Below are 17,446 nucleotides of genomic sequence, written 5' to 3' on the forward strand. Positions count from 1 at the left end.
TTTCACCATCAAATACCGGCAGTCTAGTATAACCATTGTTACCGTTGTATTGCTCAGCAGAGCCAGATGTAGATGCAGGTGTAGACTTTTCACTTTCATCAACCATCTTTTACTGAAGCGTTTTTCTCTTCCTGAATCTTTTCTAAACACGGTTAAGTGCTTGCACCTTAGAACCGGCGCTCTGATGCCAATTGAAGGATAGAAAAACACTTAGAAAGGGGGGGTTTGAATAAGTGTAGCTTTAAAAACTTGACAGATAAAAATAAATTGCACAGTTATTTTTATCCTGGTTCGTTGTTAACTAAACTACTCCAGTCCACCCCCGCAGAGATGATTTACCTCAACTGAGGATTTAATCCACTAATCGCACGGATTACAATGGTTTTCCACTTAGTCAGCAACTAAGTCTTCCAGAGTCTTCTGATCACACACTGATCACTCCAGGAACAACTGCTTAGATACCCTCTAAGACTTTTCTAGAGTATACTGATCCACACGATCACTCTAGTTACAACCTGCTTAGATAACCTCTAAGACTTCCTAGAGTATTCTGATCCACACGATCACTCTAGTTCCTTACAACTTAATGTAATCAATTCTAAGAGTATTACAAATGCTTCTTAAAAGCTATAATCACAAACTGTGATATTTCTCGTAACGTTTAAGCTTAATCTCACTAATATATTACAACAGCAATGTAGTGAGCTTTGATGAAGATGAAGATTCTGAGCTTTGATTTGAACAGCGTTTCAGCAAGTTGATATTCACAGAATAGGTGTAGAATTTGTTAACCTTGCTTCTCATCAGAACTTCATATTTATAGGCGTTGGAGAAGATGACCGTTGAGTGCATTTAATGCTTTGCGTGTTCCGTACAGCATCGCATTTAATGTTATACGCTTTTGTCAACTACCTCGAGCCTTGTTCACGCTGTGTCTACTGACGTAGCCTTTAGTAGCTTTTAACGTTCCTTTTGTCAGTCAGCGTAGCTTGCCACTTGTACTTCCTTCTGATCTGATGTTTGTGAATACAACGTTTGAATATCATCAGAGTCAAACAGCTTGGTGCAAAGCATCTTCTGATCTTCTGACCTTGAAGTGCTTCTGAGCGTGATACCATCAGAACTTCAGTGCTTCTGTTCTCTTGTTCTTCTGATGCTTCCATAGACCCATGTTCTGATTCTGCTTCGACCATCTTCTGATGTCTTTGCCAGACCATGTTCTGATGTTGCATGCTGAACCCTTGAGACAAAGCTTCTGAGCGCTGAATTATGCATACTCTTTATATATTTCCTGAAAAGGAAATTGCATTGGATTAGAGTACCATATTATCTTAAGCAAAATTCATATTATTGTTATCATCAAAACTAAGATAATTGATCAGAACAAATCTTGTTCTAACATATATATATATATATATATATATATATATATATATATATATATATATATATATATATATATATATATATATATAGAGGAGGGATATATTTACTCCAAGAGTAAGTTATTATAGTTTACTCTGAAGGATAGAAAAACACTTAGAAAGGGGGGGTTTGAATAAGTGTAGCTTTAAAACTTGTAAGATAAACACAATTTGCACAATGATTTTTATCCTGGTTCGTTGTTAACTAAACTACTCCAGTCCACCCCCTTGGAGTGATTTACCTCACCTGAGGATTTAATCCACTAATCACACTTGATTACAATGGTTTTCCACTTAGACAACTGCTAAGTCTTCTAGAGTATCCTGATCACAACCTGATCACTCTAGGAACAAACTGCTTATACAACTTCTAAGACTTGCTAGAGTATACTGATCAACAACCTGATCACTATAGTTCTTACAACTTAATGTAAACAAATTCTTTTAAGAGTTACAATGATTCTTATAAAGCTATTATCACAATTGTGATTTTCTCTTAAGTTTAAGCTTAAATCTCACTAAGATATTACAACAGCAATGTAGTGAGCTTGATGATGAAGTTTGAGAGCTTTTGAATCTGACAGCGTTTCTGTATAATGCGCAAGTGTTATATCTAGCTTCTCATCAGAACTTCATATTTATAGGCACTTGAGAAGATGACCGTTGGGAGCATTTAATGCTTTGCGTATTCCGTACAGCATTGCATTTAATGTTTCACTCTTTTGTCAACTACCTCGAGCCTTGTTTTCGCTGTGTCTACTGACATTGCCTTTAATAGCTTCTAACGTTCCTTTTGTCAGTCAGAGTAGCCTGCCAGTCTAGTACTTGCTTCTGATCTAATGTTTGTGTAAACAATGTTTGAATATCATCAGAGTCAAACAGCTTGGTGCAGAGCATCTTCTTGTCTTCTGACCTTGAAGTGCTTCTAAGCGTGATACCATGAGAACTTCAGTGCTTCTGCTTCTGATCTCAAGTTCTTCTGATGCTTCCATAGACCCATGTTCTGATTCTGCTTGATCATCTTCTGATGTCTTGCCAGACCATGTTCATATGTTGCATGCTGAACCTTCTGAGTCAGTGCTTCTTGCGCTGATTTTGTGCATACTCTTTATATAATTCCTGAAACGGAAATTACATAGTATTAGAGTACCACATTATCTCATACAAAATTCATATACTTGTTATCATAAAAACTAAGAATATTGATCAGAACAAATCTTGTTCTAACAATCTCCCCCTTTTTGATGATGACAAAAACATACATAAATGATATGAATTTGCGATCAGAAAAGACAGACGGCTAAGGACAATTACACAGCTATAGCATAAGCATATATACATTGTGTGAATATGTCTCCCCCTGAGATTAACAATCTCCCCCTGAGATAAATAATCTCCCCCTAAAATAAATACTAGAAGAATTTTATAAATAAAAGACTTCCCTAAGTATTTCAGTTGAGACGTTCACATATGCTTAGATCTTCAGAACATTCACAGCTTCTGATTCTTGATTCCATAGGACAGCTTCAGAACTTGAATTTCCTAGATCTTCAGAATATTCATAGCTTCTGATTCTTGCTTCCATTGGACAGCTTCAGAGCTTGAATTACTTCTTGAGTCATTGCATGCTAGATTGTAGCAGAACATTGTTGAATGTACCAGAGCATCATTAGAGCATCTTTACATCCTGAAATGTTACAGAACAAACTAAACGACAAAAGTCAGCATGAATGAATCAGAACATAGAATATGTTTCAGAACATATAGTATGTATCAGAGCAAACAAACATAATGTTGCAGAGCATATTTTGTAACTAGAAACATGCATCAGAACATATAAGGAATAAGAATGAAAGCATATTCTATCATCAGAATATCAGAACATTCTTCCTTCTTGCTTCTGATCTTGAAGCTTTATAGCACTCAGCTTGCTTCAATTTCCATGAGCTTGATTCTTTATAGAATTGCTTTTCCCCATGTCTTTGCTTCTCATGTTGAGCTTTAAAGAGGATCTTCAATTCCTGCAAAACAACACTCAAAGACATAGAACTTTGCAAGTTCTGTTAGAAATGTGGAGCCTTTCTCCCAGCAACTGATAAAATAAATCAGATCATTTATCACATTTTTCTTCCACTTTTTGTCATAACATCAAAAACATAAAAGATTCAGATGAAAAAGCAAGACAAACACTAGAAGAAAGGATAATTTCATTGAGCACCGGAAAAAGATTGTCTGAAGTACAAGAGGGCAAGTGAAGATGCATAGAAAAACAGATGCAGCAAAACGAAAGAAAACAATCTAAGACTCAATGACTAAGATGACCCTAGTTTTGACATGACCTTGGCCAGCATATCATGAATCCCATTGTTGCTCTCATTCTGCCTTTCCATGAAAGCACGAAACTCAGCATTGATCGATCTCTGCTCATCCTGGTTCTTCTGAATCACTTCCAGAGTCCTTGCGAGACGAGAAGGTTCATCAGAAGAATCTTCATAACTTCTTTCCAGAGGGATGGCATTCTGATCCGCAGCTTCCATAGTCAGATCATTTGCAGGATTTTCCTCAACAGGAATGGTTTCAGCAACATGATCTTCAGCATCTACTTCTTCCATAGAAGCATCTCCATACTCTACAGCAGGAACCTCAGAATCTTTATTCTCAAGAGCCTGAAGAATGGCAGCCAGATTCTTAGGAGCAGAAGGACCTTCAACTTCTGGTGGGTCAACAACTTCTGGAATGACCAAGCCTGGGTCTTCCTCAGAAGGATTTTCCCTCAGAAATTCAAAGAGAGTCCTGAAGTCTCCAATCAGAACAGGATATTGAGGTCTCCAGACCACAATCTCCCTGCAAGGGTTAGCTTCCATTGCAGCAGCAATTCTTGCTTCTTCCAGCTCATCCATAAACCTCTTCTCCTCTACAACTCTCCTGTTTCTGAAGGGATGGTAGTAGATACCATTATCACCCTCCAGAAGATAACCAACATAACCAGGGGCAGCAACCACTAGTCTCTTCTGAACTCCCATAGCTCCTAATTGAAAATCCTGGCGAAAGCTTCTCCAGAGGTTTCTTGTAGAAACATCATCAAGACCATTGAGGAAAGCATCCTTCAAGAAGTCCAGTCTGCTCATCACTTCATTTCTGAACAACTCTAGGTAGATATGGGGTTCAGGTTCAGGTGGGTTGAAGGTGAATTTGTAGTCAGGGTAGAGAAGGCAGTATGGGTTGGATTTTCTGGTAGTTAGGGGATGGGATAGAGAAGGTGGAGGTGTAGTGTTTGAAGAAGATGGGATATCTGTGGGGATGATTGAGGAGGAAGGAATATCTGTGATTGGAGTGGGTGAAGATGGAATTATAATGATGGGGGTTGATGAGGATGGCTTATCATAAGGAGTTGGGGGATGGATATTTAGTGGTGTAGGGTTTAAGACAGGAGTAGAAAGAGAAGGAGGAGGAGGATTTGGTATGGTGAAGGTGTTTTGTGGTTCAAAAGGAGGTGGTTGGGTAGAAGTTTGAGGTACAAAAGGAGGAGTAAAAACATGCCTGGAGACACTAGCAGTTCTGGAAGCACGAAGAGATTCTCTGATTCTCTGCTGCTGATATTCTGGAGTGTTAACCTTGTCAGGATCATAGGTGACCCTCTGCTTCTTGGCTTTCTTGGCCTCATCTTCTTGAGCCTTTCTTTTTAGCCTTGCTTCTTGTTTCTTCTGATCCTTCTTATGAAGACCAGCCCGTGAAAGAAGCACTCTACCACGAATCAACGCAGGATCAATATCAGATTGTTTCCTAACAGAATCTTCCAAGTGATGCTTGACAGCCTTGTGAAGTTCTAAATGAAACAAAGTGGCAAAACCTTCAATAGGAACTCTCCTAGACAGAATATCTGGAAAGCTTGTACCAACAGAAGATACCTTCTGGATGAGATCAAGTCTGAACAGATCAACACCGTTGAAGACAGGACCTTGAACAACTCCAAGAAATTGGGACGCTCCAATGGTCCTAATAGAATCCAGCAAATTACTTTCAGACAAAATATCAGAGATCATTCTGGCGAAAGGAATAGTGTTTCTTGGAATATGAGGATACTTCGCCCTTTCTTCCTCTCTAGACTCTACTATAGAAGTCTTCAGATTCTCAAACAGAATGTGAGAGATGTTGAGTTCCATCTTTCTGCCAATGCAGAAGAGAGTATACTTGTGATCAGGGCTGATGTAGGCAGAGGAGGAGAATAACTGCTTCCTGTGGTGAAGAGAACCCAAGATAATCTCAGCCCACACTTGATAAAACGGCCTTAAAGTACCAGTTTTATGAGATTCAATCCCGATAGCATGAGAGATTTGTTGTTCAACCTGAAACCAGTTAACCCTTCCAGGTTGAGGACCGGTGCAACCTTCTTCATCATCCAGATTGTATAGCTTCCTGATTAGCTTTTCAGTGATAACAACTTCATGCCCTAGCACGAAGGAAATGATGGCAGTTGGGGTAACCGTTGCATGAACCCAGAAATCCTTTACCAGTTCAGGATAAATTGGTCCAACCAATCTATCAAGATAGTTTGAACATCCTTGTGCTAATATCCGAGCATCACACAGGAAACCATTTGCTCTTAGATTATCGAAGTCCACAGCTGACTCACAGAGAACTTCCAGTTCGTCAGTGGGTATCATGCAAGTCTTCAGAGGGGCATACCCATACTTTCTTAGAAGAATCTTAGTAGAAGTAAGTCTTTCTGCCAGGCTTGATGAACTTGATGATGAATACATGATGATTTTGCTTGGTTTCAGATCACAAACTAGGGTTTGAAAGAACGAATGCAAAGGGAGAGACACACAAATGGAGAGAGAGCGAAAAAGATAAAATGAAGATGAAGCGGGTTATTTAAACAGTTTGAATAAAATAAAATAATAAAAAAAAACTGTTTAAAAGAAATGATTATAAAAAAATGACATCAATATGCATTTAATGAGAAATGACGTTAGGAGAGATAAAGTGACAAAATGAAATGATTTGCACAGTTACCTAGGGCGGCGTCTCCTCAACTGCACGCATGCTTGTCCAAAAATAGTGAACACGTGTTCATTTTCTGGAAAGACTGGTGACAGTTGTTTTACTTTAAAAGAGCTTCTGAATCAACTTAGATAATGAAACGTTAGTAATAACTGAATCAGAACTTCTAATTGATCATTATCAGAACTTCTTATAGCTGCCTAGTCCTAACACATTTCAGAAGTTATTCATACACAGATCTTCTCATCTTCTCATTCTGGGCATAAGTCCATACTGATATTCTTCATAATGAACTTAAACCTATCTTCAGCAAGGGGTTTTGTAAAGATATAAGCCCATTGATGGTCTGTATCCACAAAGTTCAAAGAAAGAACACCCTTCTGAATATAGTCCCTCATAAAATGATGTTTAATCTCAATATGTTTAGCTTTGGAATATAAAATAGGATTCTTAGATAAACATATAGCAGAAGTATTATCACAGAAAATAGGAATGTTACTCTCATATATCTGATAATCTTCTAGCTAACTCTTCATCCAGAGCATTTGTGTGCTACATCCAGCAGCAGCAACATATTCTGCTTCTGTTGTTGAGAGAGCTATGGTAGCTTGCTTCTTGCTGTACCAGGAGATCAGATGACTTCCAAGAAATTGACAACTTCCAGAAGTACTCTTCCTTTCAATTCTATCTCCAGCATAATCAGCATCACAGAATCCTACTAAGTTGTATTCTTTAGATCTTCTGTAGACTAAACCAACATTAGTAGTACCTTTCAGATACCTCAGAATTCTCTTAACAGCAGTTAAGTGAGATTCTCTAGGATCTGATTGGAATCTAGCACGCAAACAAACACTGAAAAGAATGTCAGGTCTAGAAGCAGTTAAATATAGAAGAGATCCAATCATACCTCTGTACAACTTCTGATCTACCTTCTTACTTACCTCATCCTTACCTAGAACACACGTTGGATGCATAGGAGTTTTGGCTTCTTTGCTTTCAGAAAGATTAAACTTCTTCAGAAGTTCTTTCACATACTTCGTTTGATGAACATAAGTTCCATCAGAAGTTTGATTGATTTGAATCCCAAGGAAATACTTGAGTTCACCCATCATACTCATTTCAAATTCATCCTGCATAGACTTAGAAAACTCCTTTCCAAGTGAAGCATTAGATGTTCCAAAGATAATATCATCAACATAAATTTGACAAATTAAAATTTCCTTCTTAGACGTTTTACAGAAAAGAGTCGTGTCCACTTGTCCTCTAGTGAAACCATTGTTCAGAAGGAAAGAACTTAATCTTTCATACCAAGCTCTGGGAGCTTGCTTCAATCCATACAATGATTTCTTAAGTTTAAAAACATGTTCTGGAGACTTAAAGTCTTCAAAACCAGGAGGTTGGTGGACATAGACTTCCTCATCTATATAACCATTTAAGAATGCACTCTTAACATCCATCTGATACAGAGTGATGTTATGTTGAGTGGCAAAAGAAATCAATAAGCGAATAGATTCTAACCTAGCCACTGGTGCAAAGGTTTCTGTATAGTCAATCCCTTCTTGCTGACTATATCCCTGAGCCACAAGTCTGGCTTTGTTTCTTACCACTTCTCCCTTCTCACTGAGCTTGTTTCTGAACACCCACTTTGTACCAATGATGTTAAATCCTTTAGGTCTAGGAACCAAATCCCATACATCATTCCTTGTAAACTGATTTAGTTCTTCTTGCATGGCAATTATCCAGTCTGGATCTTCTAGAGCTTGATCAACAGAAGTTGGCTCGATCAAAGAAACAAGACCTAATTGACATTCTGCATTGTTCTTAAGGAATGCTCTTGTTCTGATGGGTGAAGGATAGAAAAACACTTAGAAAGGGGGGGGTTTGAATAAGTGTAGCTTTAAAAACTTGACCGATAAAAATAAATTGCACAGTAATTTTTATCCTGGTTCGTTGTTAACTAAACTACTCCAGTCCACCCCCGCAGAGATGATTTACCTCAACTGAGGATTTAATCCACTAATCGCACGGATTACAATGGTTTTCCACTTAGTCAGCAACTAAGTCTTCCAGAGTCTTCTGATCACACACTGATCACTCCAGGAACAACTGCTTAGATACCCTCTAAGACTTTCTAGAGTATTCTGATCCACACGATCACTCTAGTTACAACCTGCTTAGATAACCTCTAAGACTTCCTAGAGTATTCTGATCCACACGATCACTCTAGTTCCTTACAACTTAATGTAATCAATTCTAAGAGTATTACAATTGCTTCTTAAAAGCTATAATCACAAACTGTGATATTTCTCTTATCGTTTAAGCTTATTCTCACTAATATATTACAACAGCAATGTAGTGAGCTTTGATGAAGATGAAGATTCTGAGCTTTGAATAGAACAGAGTTTCAGCAAGTTAATATGAGTTGTTTTGTTCAGAATCGTTAACCTTGCTTCTCATCAGAACTTCATATTTATAGGCGTTGGAGAAGATGACCGTTGAGTGCATTTAATGCTTTGCGTGTTCCGTACAGCATCGCATTTAATGTTATACGCTTTTGTCAACTACCTCGAGCCTTGTTCACGCTGTGTCTACTGACGTTGCCTTTAATAGCTTCTAACGTTCCTTTTGTCAGTCAGCGTAGCCTGCCACATGTACTTCCTTCTGATCTGATGTTTGTGAATACAACGTTTGAATATCATCAGAGTCAAACAGCTTGGTGCAAAGCATCTTCTGATCTTCTGACCTTGAAGTGCTTCTGAGCGTGATACCATCAGAACTTCAGTGCTTCTGATCTCATGTTCTTCTGATGCTTCCATAGACCCATGTTCTGATTCTGCTTCGACCATCTTCTGATGTCTTGCCAGACCATGTTCTGATGTTGCATGCTGAACCCTTTGAGACAAAGCTTCTGAGCGCTGAATTATGCATACTCTTTATATATTTCCTGAAAAGGAAATTGCATTGGATTAGAGTACCATATTATCTTAAGCAAAATTCATATTATTTGTTATCATCAAAACTAAAATAATTGATCAGAACAAATCTTGTTCTAACAATCTCCCCCTTTTTGATGATGACAAAAACATATATAAATGATATGAATTTGCGATCAGAAAGAGCAGTCGGCAAAAGACAAATTACACAGCTATAGCATAAGCATGTGAATATGTCTCCCCCTGAGATTAACAATCTCCCCCTGAGATAAATAATCTCCCCCTGAAATAAATACTCGAAGAACTTTAATAAAAGACTTCCCTGATTATTTCGGTAGAGACGATCACATAAGCTTCTGTCTTCAGAGAATTCATAGCTTCTGACTTCTGCTTCCATTGGACAGCTTCATAACTTGAATTTCTTTAGATCCTTAGAACACTCACAGCTTCTGATTCCTGCTTCCATTTAGGACAGCTTCAGAACTTGAATTTCTTTGATCATCAGAACATTCACAACTTCTGATTCCTGCTTCCATCTAGGACAGCTTCAGAACTTGAATTTCTTTGATCTTCAGAACATTCACGGCTTCTGATTTCTGCTTCCATTTAGGACAGCTTCATAACTTGAGTTTTCTGGATCTTTAGAACATTCACAACTTCTGATTCCTGCTTCCATCTAGGATAGCTTCAGAGCTTTGAATTTCTACCAACATCACTTCATGCTAGATTTGTATCAGAACATTGTTGAATGTACCAGAGCATCATCAGAGCATCTCTACATCCTGAAATGTTACAGAACAAAAACTAAACGACAAAAGTCAGCATGAACGAGTCAGAACATAAAATGTGTATTAGAACACATGATATGTATCAGAGCCATATAGGCTAAAATAATGTATCAGAGCAAATAGAATTTTGTCAGAGCAAATAGACAAATTTTGGATCAAATTCTATTATCAGAAATTCTGATCATTCTTCTTTCTTGCTTCTGATTTCTGAAGCTTGACAGCACTCAGCTTGCTTCAGTTTCCATAAGCTTATTCTTTTTACAGAATAACGCTTCTTATGGTTTTGCTTCTTGTGTTTGCTTTGAAGATTCTCTTCACTTCTTTATACCTGCAAAACACTTAAACCATATAGAACTTGCAGTTCTTGTTAGTAAAAGCAACTGATTAAATCAAATCATTTATCACATATTTCTCCCCCTTTTTGTCATATCATCAAAAAACAGAAAAGATTCAGAGACAAACAAAAAGAAACACACGGAGGAGGAAGATGATTTCATTGAAGTTCAAACATCAGGTACAGAAGTACATGAAGATAAGTAAGATCAGATGCACAAAAACAGATGCAACGAAAAGAAAGAAACAACACAGACTCAATCTAAGATGGCCCTAGCCTTGACAGGATCTTGGCCAGCATCTCTTGAACCTCATTGTTGTGTCCATCTTGCCTCACCATGAAAGCTCTAAACTCAGCATTGAGTGAGCTTTGCTCATCCTGTCTCTTCTGAATTTCTTCCAGAGTCCTTGCAAGACGAGAAGATTCATCAGAAGAAGCTTCACCGCTTTCAACCACAGGAATAGCAACTTGATCTGTAGCTTCCATGGATAGATCATTTGCAGGGATTTCCTCAACAGGATCTGATTCAGCAACATGATCTTCAACATCTGCTTCTTGCATAGAAGCATCTCCATATTCTGCAGCAGGAATTTCCGAGTCTCCATTCTCAAGTGCCTGAAGAATGGCAGCTAGATTCCTGGGAGCAGAAGGACCTTCAACTTCTGGTGGGTCAACAACTTCTGGAATGACCAAGCTTGGGTCTTTCTCAGAAGGGTTTTCCCTCAGATAGTCAAAGAGAGTCTTGAAGTCTCCGAGCAGAACAGGATAATCAGGAATAAAGATAACAATATCCCTGCATGGATTTGCTTCCATTTCAGCAGCCAGTCTTAATTGTTCCATCTCATCCAAGAAGGGCTTCTCTTCCAACAGATGTCTTCCTTTGAGACTGTGGTGTCGTTTTCTTTTACCTCCCCGTTTCACTTGGGAGGACGGCACGCTAAACCCTTCACGCGAAATTTGGAAGGAGAATGCGCCCGTGGTGGGATGAATTTTATTTCAGTTCTTCCTACGATATCACACGAACTTTCTTATTTGTCCTACGAGTAGGAAAGGGGAAAAAAGATCTCAACTAAACCCTAGGAGTTTGCTAAGTGTGGGGATTTACACCTAGACTAGAAATTCTGGAGTCCGGGAAGTCGGTTATACATAGGGAAGTGTTTAAACACCCTACATATCTGTAGTACTCTACAGGAACCTTCTCTGTGTCATTGTGTTTGTGTTTATTGCTAAAGATTGGGAAAGTTTCTCCTTTGTATTAGGAGAGAGAATTGAATTGATTAAAGAAAGACAGACAGACAGACAGACTGACTATTTTTGGTATTTTATTAGCTCGCTGAGATTCCTTGTGAACCTCATGCCTACATATCCCTAGTGGAAGTCAGAGCTTAATGTAGTTCGGGGAACTAACTAGGGAAATTAAATATTTTTGGTGCCTTGCTTGAAGCTCAAGGTTGAAGCTTGGAATTAAATCTCTGTTTACAGTAAAGAGACATGAAATTATCTCTACAGAGAGGTATTTGTACTATTCTACCACAAACATTTTAAAGGAGTGACAGAATAACTGAATTCATTTCATTCAAGAGGGGGACCTTACTTGTGTATGTGCAAGTATACCAGTCAAATGCCTCTTAAATGAAAGAAAGATGCTCATCCAAATTAGGGAAAGTTACCACATGTCTGGGTTTTACTGCCAGCTCATGCCTTTCAAAATCCTAAATGGGAGACTTGATTAAAATTGAAATGAAATTGAAATGTTTGTTTGTTTGAATGTGGTAGAGTAGTAAAAATATCTCTCTATAGAGATAAGCTATGTCTATCTACTGTATAAAAGATTTGACTTTAGCTGGCTTGTATGAGGCCCAAGCTTGAGGCTTTTTGATTGATTAATTAATATTATTGACTCTGGGAGATGACTCCACTGGGGATTAATTACAGGGTATTTTTGTGTTCTGTACAAAGCCCAGAATTGAGGCTGACTCTACTTAGGGAGACTCTATTTGTGTGCCTTGTACAAAGCCCAAGGTTGTGGCTAACTGTTGAGGATAATTGAATGAATGACTCTATTTTATGTGCCTTGTACAAAGCCCAAGGTTGTGGCTAACTCTAGCTAGGGAAAACATTATTTTTTGCCTTGTACAAAGCCCAAGGTTGTGGCGGACTCTTAAATGAATTAAGTATGGATGACTATATGGGGAAAGATCCTGAGTGTTAGGAATCTTTGACACATGAAAAATATGGTTTATCTGCCTTGTACAAAGCCCAAGGTTGTGGCTACTGAGTGATGAAGGACTCACTGGGGAGACTCTATTATCTGCCTTGTACAATGCCCAAGGTTGAGGCTGACTCTTGACAGGGGAGTTTTATTGTTTGGGTGCCTTGTATGAAGCCCAAGGTTGAGGCTAACTGTTTTTGTTGGTTTTGACTCTACTGAGGAGGTTTTATTTATTAAAAGACTGTTTTTCTTTGGAAGCTAACCCTTTCCAGGGATTTTGACTCAGCTGGTGAATTTGTCTGTTAAAAGACTGACTTTATCATGTTTTTTTTTGGAGGCTGACCCTTTCCAGAGGTTTTGACTCTTTTGGGGAAATTATCTCCTAAGAGAAATGAATCTTTATTATTAATTTTGGAGGCTAACCCTTTCCAGGGGTTTTGATTAAAATGAAGGAATGTGTGGAAGCTAACCCTTTCCAGGGATTTTGACATTTTTGACAGATGTTGGAGGCTAACCCTTTCCAGGGATTTTGTGTTAAAATGAATGATTTGGGTAGCACTCCATTAATTATTAAAGGATGAAAGGATTGGCAGAAAGATATCTAGTGAGACTTCTTGTTTAAAGCCCAAGATGAAGGCTGACTCAATGTTGAGGATGACCAAACATGGATCCTAGACTCTGCTAAGGAAGATTGATGAAGATAAGGGTGACAGAGACTGTCCATGTCTCTCATTCCAAAAATGTACTCAATGTAAAATTGAGACAAACTTAGCTTGTTTAAAGTCTGGTTTAAATTGGAAGAAACTCACCAGGGTAGGCTAAAAGGTGACTAAAGACCTGTTCCTATGTTTATAAGAAACCTGATGGGTCCTTGTATACAAGCTCAAGAGGAAGCTGGAAATGCTTTTAAGAAGCCTGTGGGTCCTTGTACAAAGCCCAAGAGGAGGCTAATCGAGGGTCCTTGTTATAGCACAAGAGAAAGCTATGTAGTTTTTGAACTTATTTTGGCTCTAAGCAAATGGGTAAGAGGTTTCACCGGGAATAATTCCTCTTTGGGTGGATGTGTCCTATTATTTGGATTCTAAGGTTTTTGCCAAGATGTTTCACCGGGAATAATTCATCTTGGGGGTTTGAACTACAGATCTCTAATTAGGAAAGAGCCTTCACCGGGAAGACATTCTCAATCCTAGGCCATATTCCTATAATATATATATAGTTTAACTGTCCTAAGGTTTATACTCAAACGTAGTTCTAAACAAATATATGTACAGTTTATATTTGACAGTAATTTAAATCAAGACTGTAAATGGAAAGCTTGTAAAGCCTAACCTGGATGGAGTGGAGGCCATTGAAGAAGTATGTACAGAGCCTCAACAGTATTTTTGTTGTTTTGTTGATAACAGTTGAATATTTATGATAAACAGTTAATGGTTTTTGAAAACAGAAGAAGTGAAGATGGACAAAGGTCACATAGGTATCTGAAGAGTTTCACCGGGAATAATGCCCTTCAAATACCAGAAGAATGTTTTGAAAACAGAAAGAAGATTTTGAAAATACAGTTTTGAAAACAAGCTAAGAAGAGAAGGTTTTTGGGACTTACACTCTATTAGAGGCCCAGTACTTTGCAGTACTGGTGCAAAAGCAATTTGAAAATGATCTGGAATGACACAAGGTTTTGTTGTTTGAAAACCCTAATCATTTGATTTTATCAGAGATTGAAAATAGTTTTGAGATTTGACAAAAGTCAACTTAATTAAAGTAAAAATCAAGATTTTTATTTAATTAAGACCTAAATAATTAGGGTTTTATCATAAAATTATTTACAAAGTGATTAGGTTAAAATAAAGTGAGAATATATATTTAAAGTATTTAAGAAAACACTTAAAAACATACTATTTTAAACCTAATTAAAATTCAAGAAATAAATAATATTTTTATGATTTTTTTTGATTATTCACAAAATAGGTATATTAAATGATAAGTGTGTGAAAAATGAAGTAAAAATAAATTAATTTGATAGGTTAAATATTTATGTGAAGTTGTGAAGAAAATAAGTGTGAAAAGTGGTAAAAAATATAGAAATGTCTTCACCAAGGCTTGAACTCACGCCCTCTAAGTCACACACACAAAACAAACACCACTGAGCCAACGCGCGTGTGGTGATAGTAACTTGCATCCATTTGGTTATGTTTCAAAACAAGTTGTAAATCTTTGAAAAATAAAAGAAACAAAAAGTCTGGGGCGAGGGGGATTCGAACCCCAGACTTGTGGCATGATGATACTAAGGGCGCATGTGTGGCCACTAGGGCAAGTTGTTTAGTCATTAATAAAACGCATATCACTCAAAATAAAATAAACTCTGCCCTGAGATTTGAATTTTGCGCGCCACCACCATCTTCGTCTTCAACCTCAAGCTCCATGAATTTGGATTTCTGAACTCACTCATTTCTCAATCATTTGCCATGATGTAAACACGAAACTTGCTCCAATTTCACTCACGATTCTAAATATGTAACTAACATGAACTAACATTAACTACATCTAACTAATTTACCAGAAATCGTGAAGAACCCTAAAATTTCAAAATCAAATTAAATGACTATACTGAAAGATAAATGGATGATGATAGAGGGTTTTCAATCCTCTGATGATGCTGAACAAGATAGAATCGAGATATTTCACAAAGAGTACTTAAATTAAAGAGAGTGAGTTCAGAAACTTACCTCTGAAACTGAAGGTCGTGAGGATGATTGAGAGCAACTGAGCTTGAATGAATGATCTCAATAGCTTCCCTGAGACTCAACGATGCTAACTGGATGCTTATTGTAGCCTGAATCCTTCTGAATTGTTCTATGGACCTCCCTCGATTTGAACTTCAAGTGGACATGGAGGTTGTTGAATTTGGAGTTACAGGTGAGCTGCAGCCATCTGGTTAGCTTCACTATGACCTGAGGAGTGTGTCTGGATGATTGGCTTGCCTTGAAACCTTCTGAATCACTCCATGGACCTCCAACTGCAAATGCTCCAAAGTGAGAGCAACAATGGTGTTCCTCCACTTACAGAAGTGATCCAGGTGCTTGGATCACCTCAAATGACCTCCCTTGAGATGTTAGAATGCTCACTTCCCAAAGATAAGCTCTGGTTTGAAGAAATCGATTCTTCTTGCCAAAGAACTTTGAAAAACAATGAACAAGAGGAGAGAAAGAGAAAGCAAGGAATATGGTTGCTTTGGTGTGTTTTTGAATGAGGAATGCATCTGTATTTATAGGCAAATGGATCAGTATAACTGCAGAGGAGTGAGCTTCCTTAGTGAAGTTGATTTGCTTTCTTAGCCATGAAGGAATTTTGCAAATATCTCTTATGCAATGATGAGAATTTTGATTCCATTTGATCAATCCCCTAGCCCTCGATTTTGCTTGATCTTAGGGGACAATTCTGAGCCAGAAATGAGCTCTAATTGGTTGGTGAGAAGATTCCTTGGGTGATTCATCAATTTGCCATAAATTCACAAATGTAATCATTACATAATCACATGTTCTTGTTTTTAGAATCTTCTTCAATCCTTATGGCATGGTGAAAATGAATGCATGGCATGGTTTCAGATGTGTTATGGGTCGTGTAGCATCCATAAGAGAGGTTATTTGCACAAAATTTGCAAAGTCCAAAAGTGTCCATGACCTATAATTTTACTTCATGAGGCCAACTTTGAACAAGCATAACTCCTAGCTCAAATTGAATTTGGAGAAGGTTGAACACAATTTGGAAAGCCCTAAACATCTACTTCAAATCATTAGTTTATGTCTTCTTCAGAATCATTTAGGAAATTTGTGAAAAATGAGCCCAAAGTTGGATGAAAACTAGGTTAAAACACTTAGAAAAATTTCTAAGTGTTTATGACCTAAACTTCAAAATTTCCAAAACTTCATAAATGGTTGATCTTTTGAAAAAAGTTCCTTTGTAAGATGTTGTTTTATTTTGCAAGATCTACAACTTTCATGTTGGAAGTTTTTTGAGTTGTGTAGGTGAAATTTTGAGATCTCACCATGCCTTCAAAAACCCTAATTCCCGACTTTTCGCTCCTTGATGAATTTCTTTGAATTTCTTTGGCCAAATGACTTTGACATCCATATATTGATGATATTGATCTTTGAAAGTCATTTTTTGACCAAAAACCTTAAAAGTCAATGATGATCCTTCACAGTTGACTTTTTCCTGACAAAGTGAATTTTTGGGCTTTTGTGTAGAAATAAGATCTTCTCCACAAATGGATGATATGAATGGATTATATGGAGGTAGTAGAGATCCTTGAATCATGTCTTGAGTTTTGGATTCATGCCCTGATTAGATGTCAACTATCTTGGTGAATTAGGTCAAAACCCTAATTTGTCGACCATGTGAAAGTAATGACTGTAGACTTTGAATTGAAGTGTGATGTCCAGTAGACCCTGTAATATGAGTTATTTGAAGATGATTGATGTCTTTGAATGACCCTCTGAGGTTTTTTAGGGTTTCCCAAATGTGATCCCTGATTTCAGTCCTTGATAGGCTCAGAACCCTAGTCTGGCGACCTGAGTAAACCTGTACTCATATGACTGGATGTCTAATCAATCATAGATGAGAAAAGTAAAGTCTTTGAGCCTCATGATTGTATTAGGGACTAATCTTTGTATTGATTGATCCTTTGCCTGAGCTTTCTTGTCTTTGAGCATCCTCGATTAGGTACCAGATGGAGAAATGACTGCTCTGAGTAC

This window comes from Vicia villosa, linkage group LG7 (assembly GCF_029867415.1).
Source record: "Vicia villosa cultivar HV-30 ecotype Madison, WI linkage group LG7, Vvil1.0, whole genome shotgun sequence".
NCBI lineage: Eukaryota > Viridiplantae > Streptophyta > Magnoliopsida > Fabales > Fabaceae > Vicia > Vicia villosa.